The 19,448-nt window shown below is 38.3% G+C and overlaps 1 non-coding gene across 1 annotated transcript; it reads right to left on the bottom strand.

Moving 5' to 3' along the window:
• Positions 1 to 19,067: 19,067 nt before the first annotated feature.
• Positions 19,068 to 19,171, bottom strand: LOC147487615 (small nucleolar RNA R71). The gene has a single exon (XR_015203387.1). It is a non-coding gene; the product is annotated as a small nucleolar RNA R71 (small nucleolar RNA).
• Between the last annotated feature and the right edge of the window lie 277 nt (positions 19,172 to 19,448).

Below are 19,448 nucleotides of genomic sequence, written 5' to 3'. Positions count from 1 at the left end.
AGGTTAAACATCCAGGTGATATATATGCTAAATATAGAGAGAAACCACCGTTTCCATAAAAATTAGCCATGTTAACTAGGGATACAAATTATGAGGAGATTAGAGACGTTTTCAAGAATCTAACTATAAACCTTCCCTTCCTCAAAGCTATTAAAAAGCTACCACACCATGCTAAGTTTCTTAAGGAGTTGTGTACTACTAGGCGTAAGACCAATATACCAAAAGACGCCTTTTTAACAGAATAATTCCCAACTCTATCTGAACATAATGGAATTGTTAAGTACAAGGACCCTAGTCGTCCTCTTGCATAAATGCACCTTAGGAGATTCCTATCGTCGACGACCGTTATTAGACACGGGGGCTAGTGTTAACTTACTCCCGTTTTATTTGTATAGACAAATAGGTCTAGGCGAGATGCAACCCACTAAAATGGCGTTGCAATTAGGCGATCGGTCTATTAAGTATCCTAAGGGTGCGGTCGAAAATGTAATGGTAAAAGTTCGGGATTTCTACTATCCGGGGCTGATTTTGTCATCCTCGATCGAAATTAAGTCTAACGACTCTGTCCCGATCATCTTAGGGCGTCATTTCCTGGCAACTGCCAATGCGCTCATTAATTGCCGCGATGGTTCGATGTTCATGTCGTTTGGCCATCTTGCTGTTGAAGTAAATGTTTTTAAAACAAAGACACATTTACCCGATTCGTCTATGGATGGAGAGGTTAGCATGATCGAGAGCTTCGATCGAGATTATTTCAACAACACGTTCTCTGATAATCATATGCCCAAATTTCTTTCCTTTGGAAGTTCAGACTCCAACATTTTCATCCCTACACTAGTCGATACACATATTATGGATGAGGATGAGGATGAGATAGATGACTTTCTCAAAGATATAGAGGACTACCATAGTAATGTGGATATGACCAATCTAGATGAGAAATTCAATGAGTTTCTTAGAGCAGGTGATGATTCACCCTATCAAGAACTACTTTGCACAACATCCACCTCGACTCCCCTCCTTCCACCCTTTCAAAGGAATCTCGAGTTTGCACTCAATCCTTTTGTTTCTCCTGTGCTTCATAATTTTTTAAATCCACCTAGTAAACAAATACTTCAGAAGGACAAACCATTTGACACCTTCATTTTCAGACTTGAGACAGTCCCTACCTACACCATAAATGAGTTTTGTGCTAAACCCACATCCTCATTGTTTACATGCTTTCCTTCTACAACTTATCCATATCCACCATATCTTCTACAACCATTCACTTTTCCACACTTATTCACTAGGACACCCTCTCGTTTAAAAATGAAAAAGAAGGTGCATGCTAGGTTACATTATAGGGCTATCCGACTTCGCTTTCAGTTCACTAGGTTGCGTCATAGGAAATCTTGGTGCTTGATTGTGTTTGGATATGTTTTATGTGATATTTATTTATGGAATGATCCACAACTATTTCGGTTGTTGATATATGATAAACTGCATGTTCATACATATGTTTAGATAAAGTCTCGAGTATCTGACTATAAACGACTTAATTTTTGTGTTTGGTGCATTTCCTTTCATTTCCAGATATTGGTGAGTGCACCATTAAGGTAACTGAACCCTCCCTATGGAGTGTGTGGCTGTAAGTACCGGATCCTAAGTCCACGTTTAACATAATTCACGTTTTCCACTCTTGCATGTTTTCTCGGATTTTTGAGTCATGTTTCTCTATGGGGTGAATTATGTCCTTATTGCTTATTGTTTTTCCTTATAAAAGTAAAAAAATATTAAATAATAAACATAGTAATCTAGGAAGTCTCGGGAATCTGACTTTAAAAGACCCACTTAAAAAACAAATTTTCTAAACTCTATTGTAAAAAATTTGTTTGGGGGTGGGGTGTTAAATGTTCGCCCTCGAATGTTTGATGTCCCATTAGAGTTGTTTAGGCCGTTTAATTGTATTTCGATTCGGGTTGACATTATCTATGAATTTAGAGTTCATTCGTTCGCATAACGTACGTCATGAACGCACTTTGAGGCATTTTACACTATCTTATATGTCATCCACGGTCGGAATAGAGTGTTTTAAGGATCATTGGATTGGAAATTCTCTCCTGTTCATTTCCATATCTCATTCGCAAAAATCGGACCGGTAACGAAGCGGCAATGTTAGTTTGAAGTCGCGCTAAAAATCGACAAAATTCTTAAAATTCGAATTGGGCTTGGGCCCAACTTGCGCGCACCTGCGCCCCTTGCTCCACACCAACAGTCATGACTTCATCTTTTCAAACCGCCATTAAAAAACAAAAACAAAAAAAATTCAAAACCTAAAACTAAAAATTAAAAAGGAACCTAATTAAACCCACACCCACAGTTCAAATCAACTTCAAATCTTCTCTAAAATCTTTCCACCACCACCTCCACCAAGTTAAATCACCAAAAACCACCGAAAAATAAAGAAATTCACGCTGCCATTCCACCACCACCATCGTTTTTTGTGAGGTTGTCCCTCATTGCTTCCCCACTACATTCCAAACACTCCAATGGCTCAACAACGTCGAATTTTGCCGGAGCAAGCATTTACTGTCGACCACTTCGCGCCGTTTTACGGTGACAAAATGGTTAGTAGAGATTGGAATAACTTGTGGTACTCCACCGATGCCTTTTACCACGAAGAGTTAGTCCGACGGTTTTACAACACGAGGGAGTTGGAGGGGAATAGAATTTTCGTTACGGTGGCAAAGAAGAGGAAGGAAGTAACTGCTGGGTTGTTGGCCGAGATTCTAGGCATTCCGCCTAGAATCCATCTTGATGCCACGTTACAGGAGTCCCAATATAATGGGGTAGAGCCTTTGATGAACGCGACTGTTACCAATGGGAGCTACAATACAAGCTCGCATTGTGTTCGCCAGGCATTCCTCAGAACCAACCAGCTGGCTGCAGCTCAGTGGATTAGTCGGAACGTCCTAGGGAAGGAGAAGGTCAACGACATCGGTCTGAACTGCCTCCACATTCTATGGATACTCCAGGAGCAGAAGTACGAGTTCTGCATTTTGGAGTTTTTGCTTAGCATGATTAGGGGAGTGGGAAAGTCTATTGCACCTCTCCCTGTATTGATAACCATGATCATGCTGAAGTTGAGAGCGATTCCGACGTCTGATAGGATTTACCTCACCCTACACCGAAACCCTCGTATTTATAAGGATTGTGTCCAACGAGTTTGGAGGTTGCCTGAGGATAGGGTAGATGACAAGGAGGATGGTGGAAATGAGAATGACTCGGAGGACGAGGAGGACTTGACATGTTTTGACGCTGATGCCTTGGAGATGTGTTGGTCAGATGCAGAACGCATGGCTGTGATTCATCGTGGCATGCGTTCACTCAATACTATCTGCGAAGACCTCCGGACTCGACATGCTACTATCCACCATAACTTCGAGATTCGTACCCAGCAAGAGGATGAGCAGTGGGAACAGATGAGGGCTGAGCTAGAAGCTCAGCGCCAGTTCCGAGCCGATATGCTTGCACGCTTTCCATCTCACGGGGATTCTCCTTTTGAGGATACATCATCGAGGCACGAGCATCGTCGCCGAAAGACGAATGGTGCTGGCCTATCGAGAGCTCAGGAGCCATCTCCTGAGCGTGTGCCCTTCGCTACCAGTACCGACGTGTTTAGGGATAGTATAGCTTGATGATTTTTATTTGTAGTTTTATTATTGTTAGTTATTTTAATGTAAGTTTTAATTCTGTAATTTGAATTTTGTAGTGAAAGGGCATTTAATGCCAATATTAATATAATGTCGTTATTTTCATCGTGCGTGGTTGTTTAATGTTGATCCCACTTTCCCAAATTGTTTGGGGGTGGTATTATTTAGTCCAACATGATTTTTATATGACCCCCATTTATTATTTTTTTTTGGAAGTTATTTCGGAGTCATGGTGAGAATATTGCCGATTAGGCATATCTATGAATAAATATCATGGTAGGATGAAATCTCGAAAAATAGGTAGGTTCTATCCTAAATTCAACCTAAAAGATACTAGGGCTGTTTTAGAATCAAGAATATGAGTTGTTTCCGTTTCGGGTTTGAAAATTTTAGTATTTCCGGAAATTGCCGTAAAAACTTTTTGGCAACTTCCCGATCCGTTTTAGCAACTTTAAACCTATAAAAACTTCAGTCATTCTATACTCACAACCCACACTACACCTAACTTCCATCACTCACCTTTCACTCCCACGTTTCCGGTTGTTCTTCACCATTTTCACAAATCAGCACCTCGGAGCGCACCTGCGCCCTAGTCTCTGTTAGAAATTTTGCAATCGAAAGCCTTTACGCTTCAAAGGTGAGTGGCGACTTCGCCAAACACTGGAACTCGAAAATCATCAGAGCGCACCTGCGCCTTGACCTCCGTAAACACAAAAATTTCCAGTTTTCTGCGGGTTGTTCCCGGATCATTCGCATATATTCCAGAGCGTAGTTTTGAGATGACATCTCCTACAATAATACCGGAACAGTCTTTCAAAGATTTGTTCAAAAGCACTACTTATGGTGCTTGGTTTCGCGAGGTGATCACATCGTAAATTTTGGGAACCGCTTATGGTTTTTGATGAACTTTATTCTCCAGCACTTGCATCTTAGTTTTATGATAATTGTATTTTCTTTGAGAGATCGGATGGAAAACAAGTGTTCTCCATCAACATTAATGAGGAACCAATGGAAATTACCAGGTTCTTGCTAGCATTTGTTCTTGGACTTGCTATGCCAGCTGAAATACAAGACCCATGGTGCTATTGGGTAGATAATATGCATGTCTACACTTATGAGTTTTTGCATGAGTTGTATGGGGCAGGCATTTTCTGTATCGAGGACCAAGGGGAATATAACGTCGCCTTTGGTAGCCTATCCATGAACATAGGAACTGTTATGTTTTGGATCATGCTAAACATTTTAGGGGAATGTCGTTTTTCTTCTGTGAATGATGCCACTTGCAGCGTCTTCTTTGCTTTAGCCACGGGACGTATGTGCCATGACCTTCCCAGAACCTTGATGTCTAGTTTAACACGAGCCCATAGCATGAGGCATAAGTACCTTCTTATGCCTGTTCTAATTTCCCGTATTATGCTATGTTTCTTCCCTATTTTTTGTACACGTTTTACGGATTGGATTACGGTCGACACTGTGCGACCCACCAATAGTATTATTTGATCTTTCCGTGCAATGACTTGGCAAGGGTGGAGGATACAACCTCATCAGGTTGCACCCTACACCCCGTCAGACCAAGTGGCGCTTAATAGGTTAGCATTAATAGATGATAAATGGCGGGAAGCCTGGCAAATTAACATGGCATGGCAGGATGCGAAGGAACCTCACTTCTTTATAGAAGAAGAGGATGAGGAGGATGATGAATAAAAGCGGGAGATAAGGTCAAGTTTTAATTCTAGTTAGTGTCTGCTTATGTTCCAAGCAATTTTATTCTTGTTAACCCCATAATGGGTGGAACTCTTATAGAGTTGTGTCAGTTTTTTATTTCCTATATTAGTAAGTTCTAACTTTGTTTTGCAGATGTTCCTGAATTTCACGCGCTTCAATGGTATTTTTCCTACCCTCTTTATTTAAAATACTTTGAGGACAAAGCATGCTTCTTGTTTGGGGGGTGCATAGAAACACGTGTAATTAAGGCATCTGCTAGGATATAAATATGTATAATATGCATTTGTTTTCTAGTTAAAATTTCAAAAATTCAAAAATATAAATAAATAAGTTATGCTATACACTTAGGAATATTGGTATTGTTTTCTTTCTCTATGCTCTTAATAATCTAGAAGTCTCACGTAGCTTTTGCATTAGAATAATTGTTAGAAACTTAGGTTAAGATGTAGGTAATAATCTTTGCATCTATCTATAAATATATTACATGACTATCTATGATTGTTAGCAGCAAGTTTCTGAACTCTAGGCTAGAGTACTTATTTTACAAATCCTGTAAGAATATAGCCTAAAGCCTTATATGAGTGGAACATTTGAGAAATGACACAAGGGAGAAGTAAAATCTGGATAGAGAAATCACACGTCCACTTGCTTGATCACTATGCCATATCCTAAGTGAGAATTTAGGTCCTCTTTGGATCGATATAGCCAGAAATTCGAACCTATGAATTATTTTCTGCTAGTCGCCCCTCTGAGCCTTTCTTTAGCCTTTCATAAACCACAAATCCTTTACCCTGTTACAAAACAAAACAAAATAAAAAAAAATTCAACCTACCCAATTTAGATAAGTCTGAGAATAGAATGAGGAAGAAAGAAGAAGAGAAAAACCAGTGTAAACAAAAGTTAGTTAATTGCTTCAAAAAAATAAAAAAAGAAGTTTCCATCCAAAGAAAAGAAAAATAAAAATAGAAATAAAATAAAAACTCCAAAAAATAGAATAAAAGGAGTCAAAAGCCAAAGAAAAAGAAAAAAAATATGGCTAAGGATGGAAACAAAGTGTAGAAGCAAAAGTAAATAACAAGGTTTTCTCTAGTTACATAATATGAAGACTCTATTATCTCAGACTTGTCCTTTTTGAATATCCATTTCCTTCCTTCTTAAACCATCTCCTAATCCCCGCAACACCTAATAAAGACCTCTAGCTTAATTAGGAATAGGTTAGTGTGATAGTAAGTGGCAGATGTGTTTGATCGACTCCGGCTTCCTTGTTGTCATTGAGATTGTAAGGTAAAGTGTGCCCACTGCACACTAGAGTAGCGAAACTTGAGTGGAAAAATCAGAGTGTTGTATCTTGACTATTATTGTGAGAACCTACTTAAGGATGCTATTCCGAGTTTCAGAAACGGACCTGCTAGGCATTTCATAGTATTACTCATTGTATATATGTTTATTGTAGATGATTGATTATTATGCATATATTAGCTTAGGTTTCGACTTGATTACTCTATATGCATTGCTAGTGAGAGGTATAGTTAATTTAGAGCATGAATAAGGAAACAATAGTTTTATTTCTTAGTCGTTGTAGTATAGATGAAGTTTGTGAGTACCTTCACTGGAAAACTATCACGAGGCTATAACTCGTCCACTAAGGAATTTCTAGTGGTTTAAGGCCTTGTTGCATATGGTCAATGCAATCGCACTCAGCGAAACGAGAGTAGATAGAACTCTATTTTTGGTCACTTATTCTAATTTCTCATCTTTGCTTGAGGACAAGCAAAATGCGGTTTGGGGGTGGTTTGATAAGAGCCCAAAACTGTAGTTTTAACCCCTTAACCATCATACTTTTAGACTAATTATGTGAGTAATAATTAAAAGTTAATACTGATTACGTGTTTTTTATGCATTCCAGGCTTCAAAGTCCATGATGTGCAGAAATGTGCCACTTTAGCGAGATAAAGGAGCAAAGGTCGGTTGCTAAGGAGTTCCGTGATTAAAGGCCAAGATTTAAGAAGACAAAGCCTTTGTAAAGCCCGGTCAAAAGCTGAAAAGTCGATCTTGCGTAAACAAAGACACAAAGTCGCGATAACTTCCGAAGGCCGTATCTTTGGACTCAGACCTCAGAATTGGGCCTACCTTATGTCAAAACGACCGGCTCGGAAAGAGCTTTCCAATGGTTCAAGACTTGACCCAATCAAAGAAGAAAAGTAGACGAAAGGTCTGTTGAAGCCAAATCTAGCTGAAGAGCCCTTTCTGGACTGAAAGAATTGGGTTTTGGGCTCGATTTTCCGGCCCAAAATATGGCTCCAAGCCCATGCACGATTTTTGGATCTGGAACATATAAAAACAAAAGCTTAGCTCTTTGTTAATGGTAGATAGTTAAACCTAGATTAAAAATTGGATTAGTTAGCCTCCATTAATTAGTTTTAGAACTTAGTTTTAGAATTTCAATTAGTTAATTAATTAGTTTTTAATATCTTGTTTTAGATCTAGTTTCATGTTTAATTAATTACTTTAGAACAAAGTAGATTATTAATTTAGTATTTGAATCATTGTTTTATTATTCATTAGATTAATAAAATAGTGTTCTTGGTAATCTAGTTTCATTTTCCATTTACTTATTTAGTTCAATTCTTAGATTCAATTATTTGTCTTTATTAGATTGAATAGATTTTTGCATGAGTAGTTTCCATTTGAGTTTAAATAAGCAAAGTTTCAATCTTTATATCATGTCTTGTTCGAATTTGATTGGGAATGATAGCGTGATGATTCTCGGCTAAACCTCCATTAGAGGGGGTTTAGAAGCCTTGATGAAAGCTTAATTCTAATTATCGTAGAGTCATCGTAATTTCCTTTCCACTCTAGAAATGATTAGTTCACCATGAGAATGGGTGTAATCGTTCACATGCTAGTTATGAATTGGTAGAAATGCCATGTGTAATTAGGGATTAGGAATAACCATTGTTTCAAGGGCGATTCAATCCGATTACTTACGATTAAGTCGTTAGTGGATTAAGTTGAGCTAAGGTGGAATCAATCCCCTCTAACTCCTTATCATAGAATCGGCGTGAGTTCCCATAGTTGTTTAAATAGTCGACTAGTTGCATCTTGTGGGTAGTTGCATCGTAGTCTAGTTATCATTTCGTAAATCTCTCATTTGACTTAGAGTAGAGTAATTAGACTAGAAAACACAGCATGCGGAAGGACTAGGAGTGGAACGAACTTCCTACTCCACTATATCTGTTCAATAGATCGAGAGTAGAACAATCTTTGATAAATTTAGACACGCAATATAAGTTTTAGTTTACTTACGTTTTGAGTTTCATCGTTCATTTCATAGGTAAACTTTAATCTTTTTATGATTTATCATGTACCTCATTTTTCAGATCATTGGTAACCGGAATTGGTGATTTTGAAGAACTAGGCTTATTATTTCCTAAACGATCAAAAACCTCTTTAAGGTTATAACCTTTTGAAGGATCAACAATATCATCCTTGACTGCTTTAAAACAAGTTTTAATTAACTTAAGTTTAGTGTCAGGATTAGTAATAGTATCAAGAAGATCTAAGACTGACTGCTGATAGTCTGTCATTTAGGGTTAGGGTTTGTCCTTTTGAATCCAAACTCCAAAGTCCATAAACGTCCGATTAGTCAAGTTACCTTACTCACGTGGGTTGGTAGTATAGATTGAGTAAGGGATCGTCCAAACCTTATGACTAGGCAAGGTTCACAACTGGATTTACAGCTTTAAGGGATTAGTGAGTAGGATTTTAGTTTGTTTCTTATGTTGCTTACTTAAAACATGAAATGCAAGTAACGTAAAATTACAACGATTAGTTTCTAAATAAAGAGAGAGATATAGGAAGAAGGTTAATCATAATCATGCAAGGTCAGTTTTACGTTCTTAGAGTACCTTATCACTACAACTCTAATCCGTCTCGAGTTCATAGAAAAACCCAAAACAGCGTTGAGTATCGATCCCTAGTGAGATGCACTCATCTTTGAGTTCATCTTACTAGCATGAGAAGTTGAATTAAAATTCCATCTCTGGAACATCACTTCAGCTCCTGGTTTTATTTTACATCAGCTGAACAAACTAGAGGGCTAACGGCCACCATAGGGTCACGCGCGAGACTTGAACTAGTGTTAATTGGGTATCTCGCGAGACTGTTTTGGAGTTTCAGCACTCCAAACTTGGTCAGACTTAGTCATTTTGGGACCGGATGTATAATCTAAACCTATTTCTTAAGTAGTGATTATGGAACATTAAATTGCAGCCTAATCCTCACATGAGCGTCATTAACCCTCCCTTTGGGAGGATTTTAGCTCATGGTCCTGGATGGATTGATTGTTCTTGATGTATGCAATGAATAAGTAAAAAGAAGTGAATGAAGAACATGAATTTAACTTGAAGAAAATAGATTTTTTTTGAAGTGAATACTTCCTGTACCAACCTAATACATGCTCTAAAAGAAAGGAAACTACTACTGTATGAAAATGTAAACAACGAAAGGAAAAATGCAAGAATGAATTCCCTCTTTCTCTAGCCTCCCATCATATATATCCTTCTCACATGAAGCCTTCCCCCCTATTTATTGTAAGTTTGTCTTTTCTTACATCCAAACTTGATTTCATTAGTTTGTCTTTTCCTTTTCTAATACATCCAAACTTCATTTCACAAGTTTGTTTTTTTTCCTAATCAAAACTTTAATCACTCATTTAATGTTTTGTTCTTTTCTCTCTTTGCAAGGTGTCACCAAAGTGTTTATAACTTGCCACTTGTCCATACATGATGACTCATCATTTCTTGTAGGCCCGCATAGTGGGTCCACGTGATGTGTCTAGTGGCAGCTCGGATTTTGGCGTTTATACAACTTTTTGTCTTTGCGTAGAGTTCGACGCCCTGATCTTTTTGGCAGTTCACTTGTCGAAATCGGCGTCCAGGTTTGAAAGATGTGAGCTTCAAAAGTTTGCTGCTTTTTTACACTATAGGAACCGTTATGGTTGCATCGAATGGTTTAAAAACCGTGAAAACCCATGCGCAACGGAATAAGGGTGTTCACAATTTTGTTTAGGAATCATACCTTTGAACAGTTGTGATATCTCTGAGAATCCAAGCTCTACGAATCAACAACCTCTTGATCTTCTGTTCTATTCCTATCCTTGGAATGGATGTTGTGTGGGCAATGATCTACCAGCCCTTTCTTTCTCTCTTTGCCTCTCTTACTCACAAGGTCAGAACCAAATTTTTGGAACTAATCTTGCTTGAGCAATCACTGAATAAATCGACCAAGAGAAAAGGGTTTCTTTATATAGGCTACAACAGGGACCATGAGGAGAAATTAGGGTTAGGTCTCCTGACGGGCTTGGGCTTCCCATGTTCGCCCAGAACACACAACCCAAGTCAGTCAACAAATGGCTTATTCCACTAGAGGCCATTGTTGCACTACCGCCCTAATCCCAAATAACGTGTATTATGGTTATGGGCTCCATATTATAAGCTCATTGATCTCTCCGTATTAAGATATCAAATGCCCATTGATTAAGTCAAGTTACTGACAACTACATTAATCAACTTCTTATGTCCATGAGTAGTACCACTAAACCTCAATGTCATGTCAAATTAAATCCACCTGCAGGGTTTACATGACAATCCTTATGAGCTCATCAAGGGGACATCATCAACCCGACTTCTTGCGGGTCATGGATTCCTTCTATAATCAACAACACACCTTACATACAATGTCATTACCCAATCCATCAAGTTTGTTGATTTACAAATGAATCTCACTTATTGATGATTTAAAGCAATGTACAATGCACGTAAGTGCCCGTTATTATATCCGGATTAAGAGGACAAACATCCATAATAACAGCGGTGTTTGTTCTCTTATATAGTCAGTATAAAGAGAAACAACCTCACTTGGTCCTGTTCAATACACACAAAGTGTACTAGTGTAATCCTGTAGTCAAGATAGACTAATACCAGATTATACTACAACCATACCAATGGTTTGTCCAAATCCATCTAGGTTGTGAACGTTTACTTATACTTTATAAGGTACTGATGATATGATCTTCTGTGTGTCACCACACACCATATCATCTACAACATAAAATATTAGATGCATGCATATAACTAATAACATATATAATATGCATAACTGATAAACACGTTTAATTGTACGTTTATTGGTTTTTATACTTAAGTTTCTTAAGTCCGAGGTCCACAGTCCGAAGTCCGAAGTCCGAAGACCAAAGTCCAAAGTCTAAAGTCCAAAGTCCGTATAGTCGTCCATTTTAGTCAAGTTAACTTACTCACATGGGTTTGGTAGGATAGGTCGAGTAAGGGATCGTCCAAACCTTAGGGCTCGGAAAGGTTCACAACATGAATTACAACTTTTGGTGAGTAGGATTTTAGGTTTTTTATTTGGTTTTAATTAAATTAACGGTAATGCAAATAATGTAAATTACTACGGTGACTTATATGGAGGTAAACAAAGATAGAGAAACAGGGAGAGAGTTAGTCATACTCATGCAAGAATCATTTTTCAACAGTTTATATTATCACTATATCTCTAATTCGTCTCGTGTTTGGAGACGATGTCGAGTATTGATCCCTAGCGCATGCCCACATCTCTGAGCCGCATCGCACTAGTATAAGAAATTGAACTAATATTTCATATCTGGAATATCATTTCAGCCCCTGGCTCGATTCCACATCAGCTGGACAAATTGAGAGTCAGTTCGACACAATAATGAGTCGCGTGAGAGACATTTTGGGTCGCAAGACGAGACGAGCTCGAGCATCAACACTCCAAATTTGTACAGTCTCAGTCATTTTGGGACCGGATGTCTAATCTATGCCTAATTCCTAAGTAGTGATTCTAGAATATTAAAGAGTCAATCCGGATTCTCACACGAAGCGGATAACCACTCCCCGAGGGATTAGCTCATGGTCATTGAAGGAATAATAAAACTTCTTCTATACATTAAGTAAATAAATGCAGGACAAGAATTAAACTAGAAAAGAAATGATTGTTATTAAGGGTAAAATGACTTACAGTATTTAAGCTGCTGGAATGAAAATGACAGAGTTTAAGTGCTGGAATGAAACTACAGACGTTAAAGTAAAACTAATGTATAGCTAAAGCATAGAATGCTGAAGGAGAATATCTGAAAACCCCCCTTACATATATATAGGCTAATGTCTTGTGAAGGATTAATTGGCTTTTGTTTGTTTGCTAATTGAAACGTTCAAAACTTTGAAAAGTTTTGTCTTTACCTATTTGTATTGTCTTTTACCTTATTAAGGTTTCGTCCTTTAGCCAATTTCAATTCACACCACCTGCTTTGAATTGGTACGTGTCTTCTCCCATTGCAAGGTGGCACTAAATTGTGACCATCACTTGCTACCTGCGTATGCTGACTCGTCATGCCTTTTGGGCCTGCAGAGTGGGTCCACTTAGTATGTCCAGTGGCGGCGCCGATTTTGGCATTTTTACAACTTTCTGTCTTTGCGTAGAGTTTGTCTCCCTGGTCACTCTGGCAGTTCACTAGCCAACGTCGGCACCCAGATTTATCAGATGTGAGTTTCGGAAGTTTGCCGCTTCTTTATATGTGGACCCGTTCTGCACTGGTTTTGTTATTTTGGAAACTTCGTCTCTAGTCAGGCTTTGTTGGGCCTCACTGGGGTTGAGTGGGAAACTTCAAACATTCCTGTATTCCCGTACTTCGATGCATGTTTTATCATTATATTCATTTTAAATGCGGAAACTTGCAAAAGTATGAAAATATAATTATTACATGATTATTAAACACATAATCGACTAAAATGCTATATCTCTTGGGTTTAATATTACAGTTTTGGGTGCTTATCACACCACCCCCAAACAACATTTTGCTTGCCCTCAAGCAAAGAAGAGACATTAAAATGATAATTGGTAAAAAATGTGTTGTCCTAAGCTAAATCTCATTTCGCAGAGTGCGGTTGCATTGACCGTATGCAACAAGGCCTTGAACCCCGAGGAATTCCCTAGTGGACGAGTTATAGCCTCGTGAGAGTTTTCCAGAGAAAATACTCACAAACTTCATTTATACTACAACGACTCAGTAACAAAGGCTTGTTTCCTTAATTAATCTCAGGTATCTAGATTTCTCACTAGCGGAGGAAACAAGGATTTAATTCTTTCAAAATTTAAGTTAATATACATACAATAATCAAAACATCTACGTATGAGCATGCATGCAGTGATCTTATAATGAAATGTACGAGCATGACCGTTTCTGGATCCTTTGGATAACGTTCTTAAGTAGGTTCTCACAGGTGTGTGTCGAAACACAATTTCTCTCTTATTTTTCCACTCAAGTTTTTCTATCTCCGATTAATGCGGTGGGCTGCGTTTAATATCAATACTCAATGAGCGAGTCGAGGTCGAGAAGTCACAACTACTACTTATTATCACACTATCCTACTCCTAATTGAGCTAGAGGTCTTTATTAGGTGTTATGGGGCTTAGGAGGTGATAAGAGCCCAAAACTATAGTTTTAACCCTGTAACAGTCATACTATTAGACCAATTATGTGAGTAATAATTAAGAGTTAACACTGATTACGTGTTTTTATGCATTTCAGGCTTCAAAGTCCATTATGTGCAGAAATGTGCCACTTTAGCAAGATAAAGGAGCAAAGGTCAGTTACTAAGGAGTTCCGTGATTAAAGGCCAAGATTCAAGAAGATAAAGCCTTTCTAAAGCCCGGTCAAAAGCTGAAAAGTCGACGCCGGGCGTAAACAAAGACACAAGTCACAGAACTTCCGGGCGTCAGATCTTTGGACTCAGACCTCGGAATGGGGCCTACCTTATGTCAAAACGACCGGCTCGGAAAGAGCTTTCCAATGGTCTAAGAATTGACCTAATAAGAGGAGCAAAAGTGGACAAAAATTCTGTTGAAGCCAACTGCAGCTGAAGAGGGCTTCTTGGACTGAAAGAATTGAGTTTTGGGCCTGATTCTCTGGCCCAAAACATGGCTCCAAGCCCATGCACGATTTTTGGATCTGAATGTATAAAAACCAAAGCTTCACTCTTTGTTAATGGTAGATAGTTAGACCTAGTTTAGAATTAGATTAGTTAGCCTCCATTAATGAGTTTTAGAACTTAGTTTTAGAATTTCATTTCTTGTTTTAGATTAATTTCTTGAATCATTGAATATCATTCATTAGATAAATAAAATAGTTATTATTCTTGTCATTTCGATTTTTGTTATTTCAATCTATTAGATCTAGTTTTAATTATTATTGGTTACCATTTCTTAGTTGTTAATTAGATTTTAATTATTGTTTAATTTAGATTAGTAAATTTCGAATCTTGATATTATGTTTAGTTTAGATTCATATGGAAATGATTGCAAAATGATTCTCGGCTAAACCTCCATTAGAGGGGGTTGAGAAGCCTTGATGAAAGCTTGATTCCGATTATCGTAGAGTCGTCGTAATTTCTATTCCACTCTAGAAACGATTAATTCGCCATGAGAATGGGTTTAATCGTTCACATGCTAATTATGAATTGGTAGAAATGTCATGTGTAATTAGGGATTAGGGATTTAGGAAGAACCAATTGTTCACATACACCACCTGATATTATGGATGAAGAAAGAGAGACTCCTCTCTCTGACTTTTATAAAGCCTTGAGCGATAGCCCTAAATCTTGCATCGTTCTAGCAGACCTAGTGGGGGATTTCCGCATCCCCCCAAATATATTTAATTTGTTACCCGTTTTTCATGGTTTAGACCATGAAAAACCTTATCAGCACATGCGTAGGATTGAACAAGTCCTTACAACATTCCACCATCCTACGGTTGGTGCGGAACAAATTAAATTGAGGGTATTCCCTTTCACCTTAGCTGATACGGCGGCGTCTTTGGTTAACTGGATCAATTAATTCTGTGGACTTGTGGGCCAAACTTGTTCACTGTTTATGGAACATTTTACCCACCCCTAAAGGCGGATGAAATGCTTTCCAAGATTCACTTCTTTTGACATAATCCTCTGAATCATTTTCGAGGCTTGGAATCGTTCACCGATCTCCTTATAGAGTGTCCACACCATCACCTAGCAAAAGACACGTTAGTTCGTGCGTTTTCAAAGGACTTCTACACCACCATAAAGAAGTCCTAGACATAATGAATGGTTGTAGTTTCCTAAGTAAAGGAGCCTCGAGGGCATATAAATTTTGGAAGATCGGACTAAAGCGTAATAATAGTTGGGGGTAGTGGCGATTACTCCCACTCCGCTAGTTCTTCTTCAACAGCTAAGGCTACCAAGATGTTTGAGGTTAAATCAGATCCCGAGCTTAAAACTCTAATTGAATCCCTCACAAAAAGGTAGAGGCCATTTCAGTACAACAAAAGCCTATCCCCGGCATGAATGTAAATTCAAATCCATGTAGTTTCATTGAGTCCCGAAAGCATCCCGACTCCCACTATCCTATAACCTATGAACATTCTTGTTCCATTAATAGTGAACCTAACCCTTTGAGACAAAATCCCAACTTCGTTGGAGAAATAACCAACAAGTCACACCTACGAGTGGTACAATAATCAATATGTTAGGCCAACGACGCTTATAACCAAGCTCCACCACAATAAGGGGCGGGATCGGTGGGTAATTATAATAATTATAACAACCAAGTGCAACCTCGACAAAGTCAAGCACAAGGTCAATGTAGTTATAATAATTATAATGCTAATAGAGGTATCGTTCCGGTAAATAATAACTATCATAATCCGCCCATAAATAATCAACGCGAGATAGTTCCAGTCACACCACCCGTGACTACTACACCCACACAACCGGATCGTCTTGACACCTTCATACAAGTAAGCCAACAACTTTTCCAAACCATGGCTCAATCTAACCAGCACATTCTACAATCCGTTAATAATTTAAACCAACAGTTAGCCCAAGAGAAAGCCCAACCAAAAGGCGTGTTTCCAGGCCAAGCGATACCCAACCCTAGAATAGCAAACACAGCCTTTGAGGTAGACGGTAATACTAGTACGGAAACTACATCCGTAGGTCAGCTAAATGCCATCACCACTCTCCATTCTGGAAGAGTGGTTGATAACAAAGTAACTATGCCTATAGTTACCCCATCAGTACTCCCTACACCGGATATCGAACTAGATACCGAAATAGAAACTGAAGAACCTACCACTGTAGAGGTACCTGATAAGAGCCCAAAACTGTAGTTTTAACCCCTTAATAATCATACTTTTAGACCAATTATGTGAGTAATAATTAAGAGTTAACACTGATTACGTGTTTTTATGCATTTCGGGCTTCAAAGTCCATTATGTGCGAAATGTGCCACTTTAGCAAGATAAAGGAGCAAAAGTCGAGAGAACTTCCGGCGTCGATCTTTGGACTCGGACTCGAATGGGGCCTATCTTATGTCAAAACGACCGGCTCGGAAAGAGCTTTCCAATGGTCTAAGCCTTGATCCAATAAGAGGAGCAAAAGTGGATGAAAAGTCTGTTGAAGCCAACTGCAGCTGAAGAGGCCTTTTTGGACTGAAAGAATTGGGTTTTGGGCCTGATTCTCTGGCCCAAAACATGGCTCCAAGCCCATGCACGATTTTTGGATCTGGATGTATAAAAACAAAAGCTTAGCTCTTTGTTAATAGTAGTTAGTTAATGGTAGATAATTAGACCTAGAAATAGATTAGATTAGTAGCCTCCATTAATAAATTCTAGATCTAGTTTTTCATATAGATTAATTAAGTTTAGTTCCATTTCAATTATTGTATTAGATTAAACCTTTGAATCTTGTTCTTCATTTTGATTAAATCAATAAAGTAGTATTTCTATCAATTTCGATTCATGTCATTTACATTTGTGTTAGATCTGATTTCATTTATTACTTGTTATTCAATTCTTAGTTATTAATTAGATTTTAATTATTGTTTAATTTAGATTAGTAAATTCAATTCTTTATATTATGTTTAGATTTAATTTAATCGAAATGATTAAGTAATGATTCTCGGCTAAACCTCCATTAGAGGGGTTGAGATGCCTTGATGAAAGCTTGATTCCGATTATCGTGATTCGTCGTAATTTCTTTTCCACTCTAGAAACGATTAATTAAGCCATGAGAATGGGTTTAATCGCTCACATGCTAGTTATTAATTGGTAGAAATGCCATGTGTAATTAGGGATTAGGAAGAACCAATTGTTCTCGTGGAAGCGATTCAATTCGGATTACGATTAAATTCGTTAATAGGATTAAATCGAGTTAAGGTGGAATCAATCCCCCTCTGACTCCTTATCATAGAATCGGCGTAGCATTCCCTTAGTTATTCCCATAGTCGACTAGTTGCATTTTGTGGGTAGTTGCATCGTAGTCTAGTTGCCTCATTCGTAAATCTCTTATAGACCTTAAAAACCGAGTACTTACACGTGAGAACATAGCATACAGAAGGACTAGGAGTGGAACGAATTCATTACTCCACTCTATTTCGATAGACTTTGAGAGTAGAAACTTTGATAAACGAATAACATCCTAAATAGTTTAGTTTTACTTACGTTTTGAGTTCATCGTTCATTTCGTAGGTAAGACTATTCATTTTAATCGTTTATCAAATGGCGCCGCTGCCATCTTAGTTTCACTTTCGTATTGTTTTCGTAGTATTAGTACTGTTCTTAAAGTCCCATTTCACCCACCCACCCTTGTTTGATTCATACTGTGGTTGTCCATTTCAGAGTTGAAAAATTATGGGTAAAATTACAATCGAAGCCTTGCCTCCTCCTTGAGCTTGACCACTTAACTCATCGACATAGAAGCGACCAGCCCCTTTGTGGAGGCCGACCCGCTTAAAAACACTGTAATTTGAAAATTTTCGAAGCCCTATTTGGCCTGTTAAAAATTTTTCGGATTTCGGCAGTTTGACTCGAACTTTGCTCTTTCATATTTTTCGTGTTCTAACCTGCTATATACACCGAACAAGCGTAAACAAGACGCTATTCATAAAAGCGAAAGCAAGGACTTGTCGTACTCTTTTCTTCCACACCTCGCATCTCCTGTTAGAGGTTTATTCTAGTATATCAGAATTGTTTGGAGTGTTGACGTGTTTAGCTAAGTTTGGTCTTAGCCTTGTATGAGGTTAAGGTCTGGCCGAACAAAAACATTGAACGTAAATACACAACAACATCAACAATCAAGTCTATCTAGTATACCACACACTACACCTCTAGCTACTATTTCAAATACACCACCTGATATAATGGCGGAAGAAAGAGAGACTCCTCTCTCTGACTTCTACAAAGCCTTGAGCGATAGCCCCAAATCTTGCATCGTTCTAGCAGACCCAGCGGGGGATTTCCGAATCCCTCTAAATATTTTTAATTTGTTACCCGTTTTTCATGGATTAGACCATGAAAAACCTTATCAGCACATGCGTAGGATTGAACAAGTCCTAACAACATTCCACCATCCTACGGTTGGTACGGAACAAATTAAACTCAGGGTATTCCCTTTCACCTTAGCCGATAAGGCGGCGTCTTGGTTAACTGCCCAAACGCCTAATTCTGTGGACTCGTGGGCTAAACTTGTTCAGCTCTTTATGGAACATTTTTACCCACCCCTAAAGACAGATGAAATGCTTTCCAAGATTCATTTTTTTCGACAAAATCCTCATGAATCATTTTCAGAGGCTTGGAATCGTTTCACCGATCTCCTTATAGAGTGTCCACATCATAACTTAGCGAAAGACAAGTTAGTTCGTGCCTTTTTCAAAGGACTTCTACACCACCATAAAGAAGTCCTTGACATAATGAATGGTGGTAGTTTCTTAAGCAAAGGAGCTTCGGAGGCTTATAAATTTTTAGAGGACCAAACTAAGCGAAATAACAACCGGGGGGTAGTGGTGACGACACTCCCACTCCGCTAGTTCTTCTTCCACAGTTAAGGCTACCAGTATGTTTGAGGTTAAATCAGATCCTGAGCTTAAAACTCTAATTGAATCCCTCACAAAAAAGGT

This window comes from Coptis chinensis, chromosome 7, assembly GCF_015680905.1.
Source record: "Coptis chinensis isolate HL-2020 chromosome 7, ASM1568090v1, whole genome shotgun sequence".
NCBI classification, from domain to species: Eukaryota; Viridiplantae; Streptophyta; class Magnoliopsida; order Ranunculales; family Ranunculaceae; genus Coptis; species Coptis chinensis.
Note: the sequence above shows the minus strand (reverse complement) of the source record. Positions and strands in the feature narration are given on the sequence as shown.